Below are 7,676 nucleotides of genomic sequence, written 5' to 3'. Positions count from 1 at the left end.
TTACAATTCAGAATATTTTCGTTGTTAACTCTTCCCCTTCTAATTTGCACTTGTCCTCAAGTGATCATTAAAAGAAAGGAATGTCGTTGAACTGTATGGTTTCTACTGTTCGTCTTGGTGCCTCTGTTACTTTTTTTGGTTGGTTGGTATCCAATAGTAACGTTATCTTTCTCTCTCTCTTTGTATAGAGGAAGGCAATGACGGTGATTATCACGACTATGCAGATCAATATTATGGATGATACTGCGTGTGTCGTAAGTTTTAGATTTTCCAGTTTTTTGCTATTGTTGATGTGTAATGCCTGCAAAGCTTCCAGCGATAGAATTTGGAGTCGTCTCGATTCTTCTGGTGTCATTTGTATTATCGATGATCCGACTCTTAGTGTGTTTGTCTCGAGGTTGTTGAAAGTCCGGTTGCCAATCGAAATGGACTCGTTGACGAAACGAATGACATACGTGCCGTTTAACCGGGTGCTTGCTTTTGTTGATGTCACCATTCCGTTAAAGTTGTTGAGGATCAATAGACCGTTGGCTAGTTCTTCGATGGGTTCCACATGCTCGGCGTTACTGAACTCACACAGCGATTTTTCTCCATTGAGGAGCCTAGGCAAACATGTACTATTGCTAATATTGACAATGTTATTCTTAGAACAGATCTTAATATTATTATAATTTTTACAATCTTTTATGATACCATACATTACGTTTTTGTGAGACAATATTTCTTTATATTCTATGTTTATGATAACATTTTTTCTTATGACAGGTTTTACAATTATGTTTTCGTATTCTGTTTCTTCTACGTTAGGTATTTTTATTACATAAAATAAAGTAGTCGTATTGTGAAATATGGCCACGTCTGAATATTCTAGCATCTCTTCTACGGACAATGAGGGCATTCCTCCAGCTTTGAATATTCTCTCTATTTCATCTACTTCTGCTTCTTTTAATAGGAATGAGTTTATTACGTTAACTTTTGCCCATTGTATGGCGTATTTTATATTGGTAGCTTCCTCCTTAATCAGTCTGACTTGGTTTTGTAAACTTTCTGCTATTTCGTGTATGAATCTATCGTCTTTTCTAATGCTGTTTGTGAGGCTATTGGTTATTGTAGTTAGTTTGTTCAGTCTCTGTTCTAGCTGTGAATTTACTATTACTTGTTTGTTATTATTATCTATTACTTCATTTATATGTTCTTCTATTCGAACTAAGTCATCATGATCTGGGTTGCCTGCTACATACTTCCATGCAGTGCCTAGCATGTTGATGGCCCTTGAGGGTCTTTTGTTAACGTCATATTCTATGGTACGTAAAGTCAAGTGAGTTTGGTTAATTTCGTGACGTAAGGTATGGTATAGGCTGCTAAATTTTAAGTCTTTTTCTGTATGAAACTCTATCTGTTCTAAGGCTTCTCTAATTTTGTTCAAACTGATGATGTGAATAATTCTTGTCGTTCCTGATTGTATTTTGCCTAGTCCATCGTGGATCGTAATGGTTTGTGCTTCTGTATGGTTCGTTATGTCCATAGTCGGTTCGATGGGTTGTGCCATTATCATCAGTATTGCAAGTGGTCTATAAGTGTCAAACGTTCTTTATATTACTCTTGTGTACGATTAGATTTGTGGATGTTAGTATGGTTGTATTTCTGTGCTCTTTAACTATTGCTTTCTTATATCTAGGCGAGAGTTTAGTACCTAGTCTTGTATTTATTTTAATGTAAATTTCTTGTCCAGGTGTGTAGGTTCGTATGTCGTTTCGCGTCTTGTTGTGATTGTGAATGTCTGTCGTCTGTTTTTGTTTAAGTCTGTCTATATTATCTTTCCTAGCCTTCTCATACTGTTCTGGTTTTGTCGTTACGTTTCTACCGAAAAATATGTCAAGTGGTCGTTTATTAGTTGTCGAGTGTATAGTGTAGTTATAGTCGTATATGGATTTGTTGAGAAGTTCTTCAAAAGTTCTGTATTCGTTTTTCCGTTTATTACATCTCATAATCTCTGACAGTGTCGAATGGAATTTTTCTACTTGCCCATTGACTGCACTCTTTTATGGTGGGGTTTTATAGATTTCGATTCCAAGTTGATCTTTCATCATGAATGTTATTGAGTCTGAATTTAGTGACTTCTCATTATCGATGACTACTGCTTTCGGTACACCGTAATAAAAGAGAATATCATTAAGAGGTTTTTTCACGTCTTCTATTGCTTTGGATTTGATTATTCGTCCTTGAGCTAGTTTTGAGAATTTGTCTATTGCTGTTAGTACTAAGTTTTTTTGTGTTGTGTATATATCGATGTGTACGACTTGTCCTGGATATTCTGGTATTGGGGTTTCTTTTAACTTAGGGTTAGTCGGATGTCTGTCATATTTTTCTTCCTTGCAAACTTGACACTGTTTGACAAGGTCTGCTATTGTTTGTTTCATTTTGGGAAAATAATAAAGTTCTATCATTTGGTTTCTATTTTCAATTGCATTTCTATGTGCTCTGTTATGTGTGGCCAAGATTTTTTCGTCTCGTTCAGTTTCGTTTGTCAAGTCTTTAACGTGTGATTGTGAGAACCTAATTTTATAGTTTTTGAAGTGTGTCGGGTATATGTTTTGGATTTGGCTCATAACATCCTCTGAGGTTAATATGCCGTTGATAATAGAAGGGTTGAGACGAGCTTTTAGTATTTGTATGAGGTCATTTGTCGTATAGCTTGGTCGGGTTATCATATGCCTATGGAAAGTTGGGAATGGAGTATAGAATCTGTAATCTGTTTTGTCGGCCTTTTCTAAAAATATCTGGTTTTTGAATACGTTTATGGGTGCTTCAATATTTGGTATTAGGATATGGCTTGAACTGTCTGCACTGTGTTGGGTGGAGGCTACCGATCTGATATTGTTTATGGCAGGAATTCGAGATAGCGCATCGGCTACAATATTGTCCCTTCCTGGCTTGTAGACTAATTCATAGTCGAATTCTTCTAAGTATGCTTTCCATCTTTTTATTCTAGCGTTTCCGTTCCAACTACTTAACGAATGAGTTAATGGCTGGTGGTCTGTGTATATTTTTACTTTTGTTTTACCGTACAGGTAATTTTTGAGTGATTTGAGGGCCCAAATGATTGCTAGCATTTCTTTCTCGTTTGTAGCGTAGTTTTCTTCCGCTTTTGAAAGTGTTCTAGAAAGGAATGTAATTGGATGGCGGTTTTGAGATAAGACGGCTCCAATGGCAAAGTTGGATGCGTCTGTTGTTAGGTGGAATTCTTTCTCAAAGTCCGAGTAGTGGAGAATCACTTCGTTCGAGACTAAAGCGTTTTTTATTTTATTGAAGGCTTCTACCGCTTCGTCATTGAGGTAAATTATTTTTTTCGCGGATAGGTTTTTGGACACGCGAATTATATTTGTTGAAAGAACGAATTTTTATTCGCTAGATATCTTTAGATATCTTTATTTATTTATTTAAATTTAGATTTAAATTTTGATTAAGTTTGTTGAATTAAATGACAACAGATATCTTTAGATATCGTGGGTTTCTTTATTAGCTTTTAGAACTGGAACTTCTGTCCGGTTACAATTGAATCTTAAGACTAGCGTATAATTTTCTTTGGCATATGCAAATGCCCATTTCGTTTGTTTCATAAATTGCTGATCGAACATTTGCAACGGAAGCGACGACGACGTTTCCGTTGTTTATGCTTTTGAAATTTGATCTCGGTTCAAGTACCTCTGCATGATTATGCTGATCTCGTCGTTATCAGCATTTCCTTGCATAAGCTTATTTGTTTGTCCAGCTTTGGCTTTTTGTACAATTATGTTATTTGTTTGTGCGACTTTAATTGGTTGCATAACTCCTCCCCCCTTTGATGAGGGATTCTCCTGGATTCCTCTTTTACATTTATTATAGGAATATATTCCTATGAAGAGGAGTACAAGAGTAATTGATACTATGCCAAAACTGTTGGAAACTATTGTTTGTATTTTTATTCTTTTAATTGTTTTTGTGTTTTCTATTTCTTTTAATACGATTTCTTTAAACGTCAGCTTTTCGGTGAAGTTAAATGAGTTTTCCTCCTCTTCTTCATTGGCAAATGATTGTATATAAATTTCTTGGCTATTTTTGTAGTATGTTTCATCTATGAGGACTGTGCAATTTGTGAATTCTATGAGGAAGTTTCCTCTTAATATTTCGCTCTTGGTGGTATTGTTGCAATTGTATTGAATTTCATTATCTTGTGCATTACTTATTAACAATGTACCTTCGTTTATTAATTTTGTCTTAAATTCTACATCTTCTATCATTTTACAATTTCTTTTAATTATACAGTTAGAGCTAAGCTTGAGTTCATTTATTGTTTTCTGTTCCTCGTATGTATAAGTTTTGTTCTCTATTTTTATTACTCTTTCGGGACTCATGTCGATTCTTTTGTTCTTCTGATTAGTTAGTGGGGTTATTAAGAATACTGTGGTAGTTATTATGTTAGTTGGTATTTTGATTGCTATGATTATATTAGTGTCATAGGTCATGACTCCCATGCGAATTAATTTAATTTTGTAAAAATCTATATTATAGAGTATAAACTCTTCGTTCGTTAGTATTGAGGGGTGAAAGAGGTTATATTTAGCTGACGCTATTGTGTCCAAGATGGTGTCTACTTTATCATGCAAAAATTTCAACTTCAACAGCTGGTCATGATACATTATGTCTGTTCTGAGCATGGTATTATATGTCTCAATGTTGTTAAGAGTTTTGGTTATTTTTTCCCTGTCATCCAATATTACTTCTTTAAGTGTGTTAATAGAATTTTGTAAGTCGTTATTTATTTTTACTTGTTTGTTAATATTGTTAAATATGTTATTTTGGTTTTCTTGGTTATTAAGGAGATGATTCATAATGATTTCCCTATCGTCATCATCCATGAGACCGGTGAGCCACTTCTGAGTTTTTCCTATTGCGTTGATAAGGCCGCGTTTTTGTCTTGCTAGCGAATTTGGGGTTATGGATCTTATTTTGATTTTTATAGTTTCTATCTCTGTATCTAGCCTATGCTTATCTTTCTTAACCAGAATTTTCGTATTATTCTGGATTATGTTGGTTAATTCTAATATTTCTTTTGGACTTATTATATGTAGGACCATTTTGAACTCGCTAACCAGCTCCACCGTACTTTCCCCCAGCGATATGAATCCGGTTTCAACCTGGATCGGGGTTATGTTGATCATTGCCGTCGACAGTGTTGGCAACAGGCACATGATGAGGAGTGTCAACGTTATCTGAAAATTTTGTAGGTCTTTTAATGTTTGTTGTATGGATGTTTTGTAATTTTGTTTTCCTAAATTTGGGTTCCTCCTTGTGTCTTAAGTTTTTGTAATTTTTTATAAATCCTTCTGTTCTGGTTTCTATGTAAGTTTCCCTGTTATTGTTTAGCTTTGCTATTTTTCCAGCTTTTTGTGCTGTCATTCTGTCATATAATTCTTTGTGATCGACTTTATGGTTTTGTACTTCGAACGGTGTAGATTTTGTGGTGGTGTGGTGTGTATTGTTGTAAAAGTATACAGCTCTGGCCATTTGTTCAATTATAGGTCTTTTCTCTTCTATATTTAGTGTACGAATTTTCTCTGTCAATGTATTATTAAGTCTTTCGACATCGCTATTGCCAGTATGACTATTTGGCTTTGTTGAGTGGTATTCTATGCCTTCTTTTTCCAGGAATTCTCTGACGTTCAAGCTATTGAATTCGTTGTCGAAGACAAATTTCTGGACTTTCCCTTTTATGGACAAGAACTGTTGAATGTGTTCTACTATTGTGATACTATTTCTATCGGTCAGTGGCAAGCAAGTGGCGTGTTTTGAGAATTTGTCAATGAATATTGTGAAAGATTGTTTTGAATTCACATATGTGTCCACATGTATTATCTCGTTGCAGGTTTTTGGTGTTTTTGTTAGGTGGAAGTTGTTTTTAATGGGTTTCCTATCATATTTCCCACCACTGCAAACGTCGCAATTATTTATTATTCTGTGGATATGTGTTTTAAGATTGGGATGGTAAATTTTAAGTTTAAGTTTCTGATAGGTAGCAACTATCCCGCAATGGCCACTCTCGTTTTTATGAAACAGAGCTATTTGGGTGTGCAACTCATCTTCAGACTCTATGTCTGTAACGAACCTGGTACATTTTACGAACCTTACTTTTGGATTGGAAGTGTATTCCTTTGTTAATATTTTTTGAAATTGGTAAAATTCATGGTCGCTTAGGTGTGAAAAAACTCCTATCTTTCCTGCTGTTATTTCTCGTCTGAGGAGGTTTACTGCTTGGTTGTTTTCCAAGTCTTTTTTGCTAATATAAATTCTCTTTCTGCCAAACACTTGTACTATGGTGTTGGGTTTCTTTTCTGTGAAAATTATTTGTGTTTTGAATCTGTTGACTGCCGTTTCTAGTATGGACATGTTAAAACCCTGATCCTCTTCGTTAGAGTGAACTGTTTCAGTCAGGGATTTGTTGTCTTCTTCGTCTGTTGATTCGGCCTCCATTAGGTTAATTTCGTCTTCTTTAATCCTACTCAAAAAATCAGCAATATTATTATTTTTTCCTTTTATGTATTCTATATGGAAATTGTACTCCCCAAGATTAATGAGCCATCTCTGCAATCTTGGGCTTATATCTTTGCCCGTATATTTAGCCATCAGCCATTTTAAGGGTTGGTGATCGCTCTCGAGGTCGAATTCTCTACCATAAACATACGGTCGAAAGTACTTTACGGCCCACACTATGGCTAGAAGCTCTTTCTCTATATTCGAGTAGTTGCATTCATGTTGATTTAATGTTCGGGATGCATATGCGATTGGGTGGCTCTCTTGAGATAGCACTGCTCCCACCGCGAAATTACTGGCGTCTGTAGTGACAGTGAATTTTTTGGAAAAATTTGGGTATCGTAGGACTGGACTGTTTGTAACTAGTGTCTTCAACTTTTCGAATGCAGCTATATAGCTTGGGTCGTCAGTGTTGATCGTCTCGTTTTTCTTCAGATACCTTGACATGGGGAATGCTATTTTTGCATAATCCCTAACGAACTTTCTGTAAAATCCTGTCATTCCCAGGAATGATTTAATTTGTTTTGCCGTTTTGGGTAATTTTAAATTTTGTATAATATTTACTTTGTCTGAGTTCGGTCTAATACCGTGAGTGGTCAGGATGTGGCCAAGAAATTGTGTTTCTTTCTTAAGAAAGTCACACTTATCTACTTGAATTTTCAAATTTGCCTCCTTCAAGGTTCTAAATATTTTCCTTAGGGTGGTCATATGTTCCTGAAGGGAGGTGCTAAAAATTAATATGTCGTCCATGTAGACGACACAGTTGTCATTAATATGATCTTTCAAGACTTCATTCATGAGCCTCTGGAATGTCGATGGAGCATTTTTTAGTCCGAACGGCATTCTGACAAACTCATAGTGACCTGACGGTGTTGAAAATGCCGTTTTTGGTCTGTCTTCCTCTCTTACGAGAATTTGGTGAAAACCCTTCGCCAGATCGAGGGTTGTGAAATATTGGGATCTACCTAATTTATCCAATAGAGAGTTTAGATTAGGGATTGGAAATCTGTCATCGACCGTGAATTCGTTTAATTTACGGTAATCTATGACGATTCTGAACTTTTTTGACCCTGAATTATCGAGTTTTTTCTCGACGATCCATAAGG

This window comes from Drosophila hydei, unplaced genomic scaffold, assembly GCF_003285905.1.
Source record: "Drosophila hydei strain 15085-1641.00,03,60 unplaced genomic scaffold, DhydRS2 tig00000001-arrow-pilon, whole genome shotgun sequence".
NCBI classification, from domain to species: Eukaryota; Metazoa; Arthropoda; class Insecta; order Diptera; family Drosophilidae; genus Drosophila; species Drosophila hydei.
This window is presented reverse-complemented; position numbering follows the sequence as displayed.